This window comes from Pteronotus mesoamericanus, unplaced genomic scaffold (assembly GCF_021234165.1).
Source record: "Pteronotus mesoamericanus isolate MK-2021 breed Mesoamerican mustached bat unplaced genomic scaffold, CSHL_Meso_final contig_73, whole genome shotgun sequence".
NCBI lineage: Eukaryota > Metazoa > Chordata > Mammalia > Chiroptera > Mormoopidae > Pteronotus > Pteronotus mesoamericanus.
Genome location: NW_026555245.1, coordinates 17,592,813 through 17,604,851, shown reverse-complemented (window position 1 = coordinate 17,604,851; position 12,039 = coordinate 17,592,813). Strand labels below are relative to the sequence as shown.

General features: G+C 42.5%; 1 pseudogene; it reads left to right on the top strand.

Annotated features, from left to right (window-relative positions):
• Nucleotides 1-973: 973 nt before the first annotated feature.
• On the top strand, nucleotides 974-1,385 carry LOC129078430 (histone H3.3A-like; annotated as a pseudogene).
• The last annotated feature ends 10,654 nt before the right edge of the window (nucleotides 1,386-12,039 follow it).

The window sequence follows — 12,039 nt, the reverse complement described above, 5'->3', positions numbered from 1 at the left end:
AGTATGACCCAGGCGGCCCAGCCTCTTAAATCAGAATACATAAGTAATTGCTACTCCTTTATTTATTATTTTTAATCCCTCATTGGATACAGTTGACCTGCTACTTCCTGGGACGAGGCCACAGTATGGGTGGGAATGAATAATTTTTTAATTATGAAGCACTTTTTGGTGACAAACCTGGGTTCACACCATGTAAATCTAATCATTTATTTTTCCCAGCACAGCAATCTCTGAGTTTGGAGAGGGCACTGTTTCCCTTTCTTCTACCCATAATGTGCACGGAGTCAGGCATGTGGAGATCTTAGCGGTTCCTGGTCTTTTTCTTGCCCTGAGTAAGGAATTAGCAAAATTCCCAGGGACTCCTTCTTGATACCCTAAAAGTTCATTAAAGACCTATATTATATTAAAAAATAGTAAAACTCTTGTATGAACTAGCCCTTCCTACAGCCCGCTTCCTTGTCACCTCTGACTTGGTTTATTCATGTCTGTTCGTTTGATCGGGGTCTTTTACCACTCAGGAGATAAGGGTTTTTTCACTTGGGACCATTTGTGGGTTTGAGCTGCGCCAACCTACTGAATCAACAGAATTTGACTTGAGGGGTATTAGGAAACCATTTTCTTTCCTGTTTACTAAACAGTTTTCTCCATTGTTTTGATGTTGCCTCAAATTCTACTGTTAGGGATCTTGTCCTTTGTCTTCATTCCCTGGCAAAACATACATAATCATTCCGGCTTATAAAAGACATTGATGTTTATTGTAGACATAAAATATGTAAACCTCATAAGATATGTAAAAAATATAAAAATGCTCATAATCTTACAATTAAACATATCTAATATTTTGATACAATTGTGTGTAATTGATGTCATGCTTTACGTAAAGTTGTTTTTTGTTCTGTTTTTCTTAACTAAAATGGTATTGTGAGGAGCTCCAGCCGAAGGAGAAGTGGGTAAGTAAAGAGGTCTCTGTACCATGGCTCGTACAAAGCAGTCGGCTTGCAAATTGACCAATGGTAAAGCACCGAGGAAGCCACGGGCTACCACAGCTGCTCTCAAGAGTGCGCCCTCTACTGGAGGGACAAAGAAACCTCATCGTTACAGGCCTGGTACTGTGGCACTTCGTGAAATTAGACGTTATCAGAAGTTCACTGGACTTCTGATTCGCAAACTTCCCTTCCAGAGTCTGGTGTGAGAAATTACTCAGGACTTCAAAAACAGATCTGCGCTTCCAGAGTGCAGCTATTGGTGCTTTGCAGGAGGCAAGTGAAGCCTATCTGGTTGGCCTTTTTGAAGGCACCAACCTGTGTGCTCTCCATGCCAAACGTGTAACAATTATGCCAAAAGATATCCAGCTAGCACGCTGCATATGTGGGGAACGTGCTTAAGAATGCACTATGATGGGAAACATTTCATTCTTAAAAAAAAAAATTCGATTCTTTCTGTTATTGGTAGTTCTGAACGTTAGATGTTTGGTTTTTTTTTTTTTCCAGTGGGGTCAAAAGGTACCTAAGTATATGATTGCAAGTGGAAAATAAGGGACAGAAATCAGGTATTGGCAGTTTTCCCATTTTCATTTGTGTGTACATTTTTTAAATATAAATGCGGGGACATAAAGCATTAATGCAAGTCAAGATGTTTCAGTGAACAAGTTTTAAGCAGTTCAACTTTATAACAATATAAATAAACCTGTTAAATTTTTCTGGACAATGCCAGCATTTGGGTTTTTTAAAAACAAGTAAATTTTTTATTGATGGCAACTAGATGTTGTTTGTAGCATTTTTATCGTACAGTAGATTCCATCCATTCATTATACTTTTCCAGCTGAGTTGTCCTACGGGCAAGTATGTTTTTAATGTTGTCTGTCTTCTGTGCTGTTCCTGTAAGTTTGCTATTAAAATACATTAAACTATTAAAAAAATAAAGTTATGTTGTGAGCATTCATCCATGGTGATTTTTCATAGCTGTGTTATCCCATGATTTATTTAACCAGTTCCCCATCAACTTTGTAACTTTGCTGTTACAAATGTTACTAGCCAGCATTTACAAATCTCTCTATGTCCTTTTCTAACTGCCTTATGTCACTTAATTCATTCCAGCTTCACCAAAGCCCAGTGAGGAGGTACAGGTACTATCCCCATTTTAGAGATGAGGGAACAGGCACTGAGAGATACGGGTCCGAAGTCACACCCCCCCAGGGCCCGGGCTCTAACTCCCTCTCTACAAACCTGTTTCTTTTCTTAGGTTCGTTTCCCTAGGAGTAGAATCTCTGGGTCAAAGGTTCAGCAGTATTTTTAAGACCCTTGAAACATGGCTAAATTACTTTCTGTAAAATTCACTCTTCTGGCAAATAGTTTCTATTTTCATCCTTCCTTGATATTTTTTAAAAAAGCAAAAACCAAAACCCAAAACACCTGTGTTGCTGTAGCTGAATGGCTCTGTTTACAATTTGCCTCCCCTCCCGGGCTGTCAGTGGAAGGAGGAACCCGGGAAACAAAGGTTAGCCTGCTCTGGAGACTTGAAGTCCTTGAACTACGGCAGCTCTAGGGATTTCTGAAAGAACATTTAGATCAGGCGCGTCCTGGGCCCAGCCTCCCTGTTCTTTGAGTTGCCTTGGATATGAGGTGAATTATCAGAGTCACTCCTTGTGGGCTGCTTTTTTCCTTTCCTTTTCCACGGTCTGGGCATCAATGAGAGGAGTCCTCCCCAGCCCTCTATCTTCAGAGCACAGGGTGTGCACTGGGACGCTGGCGTCGGGAGGTGCCCCTCAGAGTGCCAGTCAGACCAGATTCTAGCCTGAGCCAGAAAGCCCAGATACTCACTTGGTTAGTTGTTCATATGCCTATCTGTGTTTGATAAAGAAGGCTTCTAAATGTTTCGGTAAGAGCCCTGGCTGGTGTGGCTCAGTGGATTGAGTGCCGGCCTATGAACCACAGGGTTGCTGGTTTGATTCCTGGTCAGGGCGCATGCCTGGGTTACAGGCCAGGTCCCCTATAGGGGATGTGCAAGAGGCAACCACACATCGATGTTTCTCTCTCTCTCTTTCTCCCTTCCTTCCCCTCTCTCTGAAAATAAATAAGTAAAATATCTTCTAAAAAATGTTTCAGTAGGAAATGCAACCTACTGGTTAACCTATTGGTTAATTAAATTTTGGAATAATCATTCAAGTGGTTAACTAAATTTTGGAATATCCATTCAAATGAGGTAGATTGTGTACTAACTTGGAAAGATGCCCAAAGCATTCTTTTATGTAGAAAAAACAAAAAAGAAAACACGAACAAGTTACAGAACTGGACCCATCATACAATCCCATTTTTGGAATATGTGTAGAAGAAAGATTCCTCTAGAAACTGTGATGGGGAGGGTTTAGGGCTTTCTATTTTCTATCCTGTGCATATTTATATTCCTTGAAATTTTCAGTGAACATTTACTACTTAAAAAAAATTTTTATTTATTGATTTGAGAGAAAGGAAGGGGGAGAAAGAGAAAGGAAGAGAGGAAAGAGAGAAACATTGATTTGTTGTTCCACTTATTTATGCATTCATTGGTTGCTTCTTGTATGTGCCTTGACCAGAGATTGGACTCACAACTTGGGTGTATTGTGATGACACTCTGGCCAATGGGGATACCCAGCCGGGGAACAGATATTACTTTTAAAATTACTGTTGATCTTTGAACAACATGAGTTTGAATTGCACAGGTCCACTCATACATGTGTTTTTTTTCAATAAATACCTATACAGCTTTTGATCCGAGATGGAGAGTCTGCAGATATGGTGGGATGACTGTATGTGTTGTTTTATGCCATTTTATAAAGGAGATGAGCATCCACAGATTTTAGTATCTGTGAGGGGTCCTGAAACCAGTGTCCCATGGATACCAAGAAAGAAAAAAAGAAGTACTAAACTTTGCGACAGCATGGATGGAACTGGAGAGCATCATGCTAAGCAAAATAAGCCAGGGGGCGAAAGACAAATACCATATGATCTCACCTATAAGCGGAACCTAACCAACAATGCAAAGAAGCAAGGAAAATATGACCAGCAACACTGAAAGGAAAAGAAATCAACAGAGACAAGAGGGAAGGGGGGGCCGGGAAAGGGAAGGGAAGGGGAAAGTCAAGGAACATATAGCAAGGACTCATGGACAAAACCAAAGGGGAAGAGCTGAGGGAGGGAAGGTGGGAGGGGGCAAGGGAAAGAGGTGGGGGGAAGGCAGAGACAAATGTATTTAAAAAGTAAATAAATTAATTTAAAAAAAAAAAGAAACAACTAAGTTTTGGGGGAGTCAAAAATTGTAAGTGGATTTTTTACTCTGCAGTGAGTCTGCACTCCTAACTCCCACATTGTTCAAGAGTCAACTGCAATATAAAACCAACACTTTATAGTAACATAGAATACTTTGAGTATAAAATTGTAAAATATACAAACCTATGAATTCATATTTACAAATAGGGAAAATATAGGGAGAAGATAAGGGAATCTAGTACAATTAGTACAAAAATACTAATTGAACTGATATCTGGGGAATGGAAATAATATTTTTGGCCTTGTGTTTCCTAAATGTTTAGTAATGTAATTGTATAATTACTGTTCACACCATTATATACTTTAAATGTAGAGATAAGAAAGCATGAAATCACATTAAAAAAGAAAGCCAAAGGCAACTCTGAAAGAAAAGGAGTGAGTGTGGAGTAGCGGTTAAAAGTGAAGCCCAGGACTCGGATACCTGGGTTCTGCCCAGCTTGCTGTATGGTCATGAGCAAGTCGCTTGACCTCTCTGGGCTTCAGATTCTTTATCCAGCGTGGAATTTTTCAACGCTGACTGCACATCGGAACCACCTGGGGAGCTTATCGAATACTCTGTGTCTTGGCCTGTGTGGAGTGGGGCTTGGACAGGCTTCCAGGGGGTTCTGGTGCTCAGACAAGGGTGAGAACTTTGCGCAGCCTGAGCTCAGGGAGGGCCAGTTCACGCACCCTCTCTCTTAACCCAGGCCCTGAAGCTGCTAGTGGGTCATTTCAACAAGGGAGTAAGTAGGTGTTTACGTAGCTCTTGGAGGAGAAAAGTTTGAAAGACACCATTTAACCAGATCACCCTTGGTTTTGAAAAGTGGTAGCTCTTTGCTCATAATAAGCAGTTTTTGTGGGGATTTTCACTTGGCACTTGGGTGTAAAGAGTATGCATTTTTAAAGCTGTCCAAATGCCTATTTATGCAGCAGACCATAACTCCTCTCCAGATAGGCTGCTATGCTTTATCAAATAAATGATACACATTTAAAAAACTGTCGGAAGCGGCATTTACCTGAGGGACTGTTATTATTGTGAGGTGTTTTTTTTTTTCCCGCTGAGCCCTATGGTTCATTGGGTAAATAATATCTTTTAAGCAATTTTTAAAATAGACATGTCTAGCAAGATGCCATTTTATCAATCTTATCCACCCTCATAACTTTCCAAGAGGGCTCCTTTAGGTTTTTTGGTTTGTTTTTTTTAATTTTAGACTTCACATTAAGTTACTTTACTAAAAACAAACAAACAAAAAAAAAGGATCAAATCTTTAAAAACTGAGTCTGAAGCAGGTATCTGGCCTCTGACTTTTTTTTTCTTTTGGTAGATAAAAAGACTTTCTTACAACTTTATTATTTTCTGTGGGGCTACTTCAGTTTCAGTGCTAAATTCAAGACATGTTTTTGCCTTTGTAACAACAGACCCTAACCCTGTTCTTCCGTGGACATTCCTGGTTTGATCATTTTTGGAGAAGGTGGGAGGTTGGGAATGTTGCAGAACAAGGGACAGTTCTTTAGGTAGGGCTGCGAAATGGAAGCCCACCAGGGAGGACAGGGTTTGGGTCTTCATGAGTCATGTGCTACTATAAGAAATAAGGCCAGGGCCCTGGCTGGGTAGCTCATTTGGTTAGAGTGTCGTCCTGATATGCCAAGGTTGAGAGTTCAATCCCTGGTGAGGGCACATACAAGAATCAACCAATGAGTGCATATATTGGTGAAACAACAGATCAACATTCCCCTCTCTCTGTTTCTCTCTCTCTCTCAAATCAATTTAAAAAAAGAAAAAAGAAAAAAAGAAATAGGGCCAGGACAGAGAAGTGACATGGAGATCCCAACAGAAAGAAAGGGAAGATTCAGTAGAGAATTACAAGAATGTTCAGAGTATTGGTAAATAAGACCAAGGACCTTGTAGTCCTTGGATCAAGGTTCTTAGTTGCAGACAACAGAATGCACTTCAAGCTAGTGTAAGGAGAAAGGTTTTAACCACAGGGTATTAACTGATTGACAGTCTCCAGGAAGACCACACAGCTTTGGAAGTTATATGTAAGAACAATGCCGCCAAAGATAGTGCAGCCAGGAAAAAATGAGAAATCAGACTTTAAAAGAGTGGTTCTCAAAGTGTGTTCTCAGACCAGCAGCATCAATATCACGTGGGCATTTGGTAGAAATGCAAATTCTCAGGCCCCACCACAGATCCACTGAATGAGAAACACCAAGGATGAGACCCAGCAATCTGTGCCTTACCCAAGTCTTCCAGGGAATGCTGATCGACAGTGAAGTTTGAAAATCCCTGGTTTAGTACCAGTACCAGCAGAAGAGCCATGGCTGCTGCTCCCTATTCTTCAGCACCTGGGAATTTAGGGACGAGATACCAAAAACTCTGTCACAGCAGCCCCAGAAGAACCAGGTAGAAAGCCCCTTTGCACGTGGCTGCTGCCTCCTATTGCTCACCTCCAGCTCAGGGACAGCTGTAAGTCATCCTTCAGGTAGAAGCAGAACCACATACGTTACTGCTAGCACCCTATCTGCAAAGGACATGAAGAAACATAGTTTAGCTTTCCAGGTTATAGAACAGGAATAAGCTAGAGGTGATCGAAATGGATGTTGGGAGAGCCAACCTCTGTCTCTGCCATTAACCTGATGTCCCCTGTGGATGCCCAATGACTCTACACATTAGCCAGGCTTTTACAGCAGAAGGGGGAAGCAAGTGAAAGCTTGAGGCTGGTCGCCCAGCCTTTCCCAACATAGGACAGCCCTCCGTTCTGGGAGCTCCTCCGCAGCCATCGTCTGCAATCCAGATTTTCTCTGGCTTCAGGGAGCCTTAACTTGCATATAGTCTGGGCTCACTGTAAGTGTTGCAGAAGAATGACAGAGGTAGCCTTTGGTTTAAAGAAAATAATTTTCTGCCCTGGCCAGTGTGTCTAGGTTGGAGCATTGTCCCGTGAATCAGAAGTTTGCCAGTTCAATCAGTCAGGGCACATGCCGGGGTTTCAGATTTGATCCCCAGTCGGGGCGGTTACAGGGTTGGGGGGCAGCTGGTTGGTGTCTCTCTCTCTCTCTCAAAGCAATGAAAAAGTGTCCTTGGGTGAGGAATAATAATAATAATAATAATAATAATAATAATAATAATAATTTCCTTCCTAGTTCCCTTTATTTAATTGTAAATTAAAGTAGAAGGTGTTCCTAAAGGGAAGCCCCTCCACGGCCTTGGTGGAGTGCCTTGCTTCCCAATACTGAACACTTAACAAGGCCACATCCAAGTTTTTGTACACATTTATTTACAATCAGAGTAAGAGCTTCACAAATAAATTACATTTGACCTATTAAATGACATTGCAATGACAGTGCTGATTGTAAGGTATATCAGGGCACTGAATATCAACAGCAGAAGTCTGTTTACTTGGTGGGATCATGTTTCTCAGGCTTGATTCAGCCTGACAAAGGCTTACCTTCTGCTGGGTGAGCTCTTAATTCAAACATCGTCTCCTTAAAGAGGTTCTCCTTGAGCACCCCAAATTCGTGTTGCCCTCCCAGAAGGCACTGCCCATCATGTCACTGCAAGTCATCATCTTCTCATCCTTCTCACTCTCTGATGGACTCATTTATTTATTTTTTTAATGTCTGTCTCCCCAGCAGAACGTAAGGTCCGGGAGGACAGTGACTTGTCCATCTTGTCACCATGGCATATCCATGCCTTCTCTACCTATGGCCTAGTAGGCCCTCAGTAAATATAAAGGAAGAATGACTAAGTGGCTTTAGGTGGCCCCAGGGCCACAGTGCTGATGTCACTAGAGTGGGGTGGGAAGCTATGGCTTACCCTGCAGGGGCGAGGGATGACGTTAGGGAATGTGGTTCCTCTGCAATGTCTGGTTGTTCGGCGTCTCTAGAGATGGCTCTACCAGCCTCATAGTGCGTAGCGGGGCAGGATGCACCCCATGGAAGAGGCATTTCAGATGCTTAGGTAGAAAGGATGTTATTGGGCCAGAAGGACCGCTGCTTCTTCCAGCCTGCACCTGAAAGATGAGAGTAGCCTCTCTCATGATCAAGGAAAAGGCAGGTCTGGTGCTTTCTTAACATAGTGCTCATTGCTCCTGGTAAAAACCAAGCTCATAGCACTAAGGTATCTAACCCCTGGACTTGGTTTAAATTGGCTGTACATAATCAATTTGAAGAGACTTATGCTGTTAGGTAGGCTTTTGGTTTCTCATTGCTATATGGTTGTTTGAATTATCGTGGCTAATTCACTTTTCAAGTACTTTTATTATTTAAAATATCTGGATATTGATATTGTAGTTCCCTATGCACCATAGTTTTATTTTCCTTAGAAATACAAAAAGCAAAATAAACAGACAAAAGCAAACCTTTTCCAGACCTAAATGCTCTGATTGTTTATTCTGCTCCTAAGAGCAGCAGAGGGTCCGGGTTAAAGGCATGGGTGCTGAGGTGGTCTGGTGCATTTGTGGGGGTCCATCTGCAATTCACTCAGCATCTTTAGTGCTCTATTTTTTTCAAACAGAGATGATGACAGTAGTCTTGGGATTTTTGTGGCAATGCAATGAGCTCCTGAATGTAAAACTACATAGGGCCTGGCCCAGGATAAGTGTTCGACTGTTAGAGCTCCCTAGTGGCAGAACAGAGGCTAAGGTAAGTATGTTTGGGAGAAGGAACTAATCAGGCCCTTGGGACATGCCCCCAACTCCCAGGCAGAAATACTTCCATTCCTGTGTTTAGTCATTGTCCTGGGTTGCCTAATATTCCCCCAAATTCATGTTTATCTAGAACATCAGAATGTGACCTTATTTGGAAATAGGGCATTTGTAAATGTAATAAGTCAAGTTAAAGTGAGAGATTAGTGAATCAAAGAAGTTAAGTGATTTGCAAATGGACCAGCGAGATGCACCAGACCATCCCTGTGCCATGTCTTTAACCTGAACACTCTGCTGCCCTGGGAGGGCCCTGACTCAATGGCTCGTGTCCTTATAAGAAGAGGGAGATATTCACATAGACACACATGGAGAAAACAGCCATGTGAAGACAGAGGCAGAGATTGGAGTGATTTGTCTATAAGCCAAGGAATGCCAAGATTGCTGGCAACCACCAAGCTAGAAGAGACAGAAAGGATCCACCCCTAGAGCCTTCAGAGAGAGCACGACCCTGACAACACCTTGATTTTGGACTTCTGGCCTCCAGAACAGTGATAAAATAAATTTCTGTTCTTTTAAGATAGTCAGAGTGTGGTAATTCATTACGACAGTCCTGGCAAACTAATGTAGTAATCACTTTGCAGAGACCACACTGTATTGGGTGGGTCTTATTCCTTGTCATCAGCTAAATCCTCCTGCTTTCTTAGAAATTTTAGCATGAATGAGCTTAGCAGAAGAAGACTTTAGAGTTTGGAAAAATGGTCTGTAGCTGATACCTTATCAGGTTATTAGGCATGAGAGGAGATTAAGGAGGACAATAGAAAAGGCATCAATCACTCTTGGACTCAGAAAAGTATTTCAGCAGCAGCTGGAACACCATCACTGCTTTTGCTGTGACTCACAGGCATCAGAGCAGCACCGCGCAGTGAGGCTCCTTCACTGCACACAGTGCTCACTAACGGAGACCCAGTAAAAAGCCAGCACCACCCAGCGTGGTGCCGAGGGGCCCACCACATCTGTAGTCCCCCTGTGCCCTGGCCTGCAGGCTACATGCAGAGGCCATGGAGCTGCTGTCCCTACCATGACAGCCGGCCTGGTCTCCAGCACTCGTGATGTCTGTGCGTTCATTTGCTTGCCACCCAGCTGTAGAGTACCACTGAGTGGTGACATCCCATTTGGAAGAAGATCTGCTTCCAAGTATAAGCTGGAGCAGCCAAATGAGAGGCCAATATTGGAGGGACAGAGAAATCCAGGTGTGGAGAAGATGGACATGATAACAACAGAGTGTGATTAGAGAAATTCAGGGATGAAAAGCCAAGCTCTTCTAATTTTTCAAGAATAAATTCAAGCTTACAGTCCGGGCTGATAATTTTAGTGGAATGGAAGAAGCGTGCCTATCCAGAAAGCCAGCTGCCCCTTTCTGGACCCTGCTAAGGTTTTCAGCTTCCTGATTACAAAGACCTCTCTCTTTGAGGTCCATGGCAGAAACCAGGGCACCTGCCCAAGGCGCCAGGGTAGCTTTGAAGAGAGTGTTGTTTCCTTTCTGGGTCAAAGTGGTGACTTGACCGATTCATATACCTTGCCTCATTCCTTTGGGATCCTTGGTAACTGTGAAGCTATTACCGCTGTCTTAATATCCTTCTCCCTCGAGCTTTCTTACCCCACCAGAATGGCTATAAAATGATGAATCCCTAGATCCTAGAATACCTTATAAAAATGTTTCTGTGGTCGGTTTGTATCAACATAATTTAGTACATCTGAGCACTGTCCAGTGGATCCTTCTGATGGACCTTTTCCTCCAGGAAAGGCTGGCAGGTCTGTGATTCTGTGCTAACCTGGAGTTAGTGAGTTAGTGCCACCAAACACATGTTATGAAAAACACAAAGTCTCATTCTTAGCGTCATGCCCGAGAATGGATTAAGCTGTTCATGTGATTGCTCTGTAGCCTCCATGCAAGTCGCTGGAGAGTCAGTGATGGGCTGGAGATAGTGAAACTGAGCAGATAAACGAACCAAAGCATGTCAGTCCACCAGTCCTCAGCCTGTCACCGACTGTGGAGACCAAAGTGGCTCTTTTCCTGTCTGGTGCCAACACTGGCCCCTATTCTCTTAATATCCTCTCCCATCTGCTCCAGGCCTTTATTAGGCCAACAATCCCTTTTGTCTACCTTCTTTCTTTTCTTTTGACTGTTTAATTGAAAACTGTATTTGTAGTTTCTAAAATATTGATCCACAGACCACTTTCTTTGTAGCATGTGTGCCAGAAAACAAAAAGCAAAGAACTGAACTAGTCACTCAGTGTCTTCCAACTACAAGGCGGTAGGGGCAGGAAGTACGGTCTTACTGTATGCCCAGGTCAGGAGAGAACTAGAACACTTGGTGAATAGTACTAAAGGCTAAAACAGTGTGTCCATCTGGTAACCCAGACTTCAGCTCACTCTCCCTCTGTACACATGTGTACTCATCTCTCATTCCCCTTGGAGTCCAAAGTCCTATCCAGTTTTAGTATTAAGCAAAAGGTTCAGGTCTCATGACAATCTCTACTTTAGTGAATAAGATGCAGTTACGTTGACCTGGAGTATGGCTCCTCTTGATCTGGAAACCAGTGAACTAGAAAGATGAGCTATTTGCATCCCCTCCCGCTCCCCAATTATGCAATGGCTAAACACTCCTATTGTGAAAGGGATGAACTAGGTGATGATGAACTCCTTTAGCTTTACCTTGTCTAGGAAGCACTTTATCTGTCCTTCCATTCTAAATGATAGTTTTGCTGGATAGAGTAATCTAGGTTGTAGGTCCTTGTTTTTCATCACCTCAAATTTCATGCCAATCCATTCTGGCCTGAAATGTTTCTGTTGAGAAATCAGATGACAATCTAATTGGAGCTTCTTTGTAGGTAACTTCCTGCTTTTTTCTTGTGGCTTTTAGGATATTTCAGCTTTGCTATTTTAATTATGATGTGTCTTGGTGTAGGCTTCATTGGGTTCATTTTGTGTGGGGCTCCCTGTGCTTCCTGGACTTGTGTGTCTTTTTGTTTCACCATATTAGGGAAGTTTTTGCTTATTTTTTTTTCTTCAAATAGGTTCTCAATCCCTTGCTCACTCTTTTCTCCTCTGG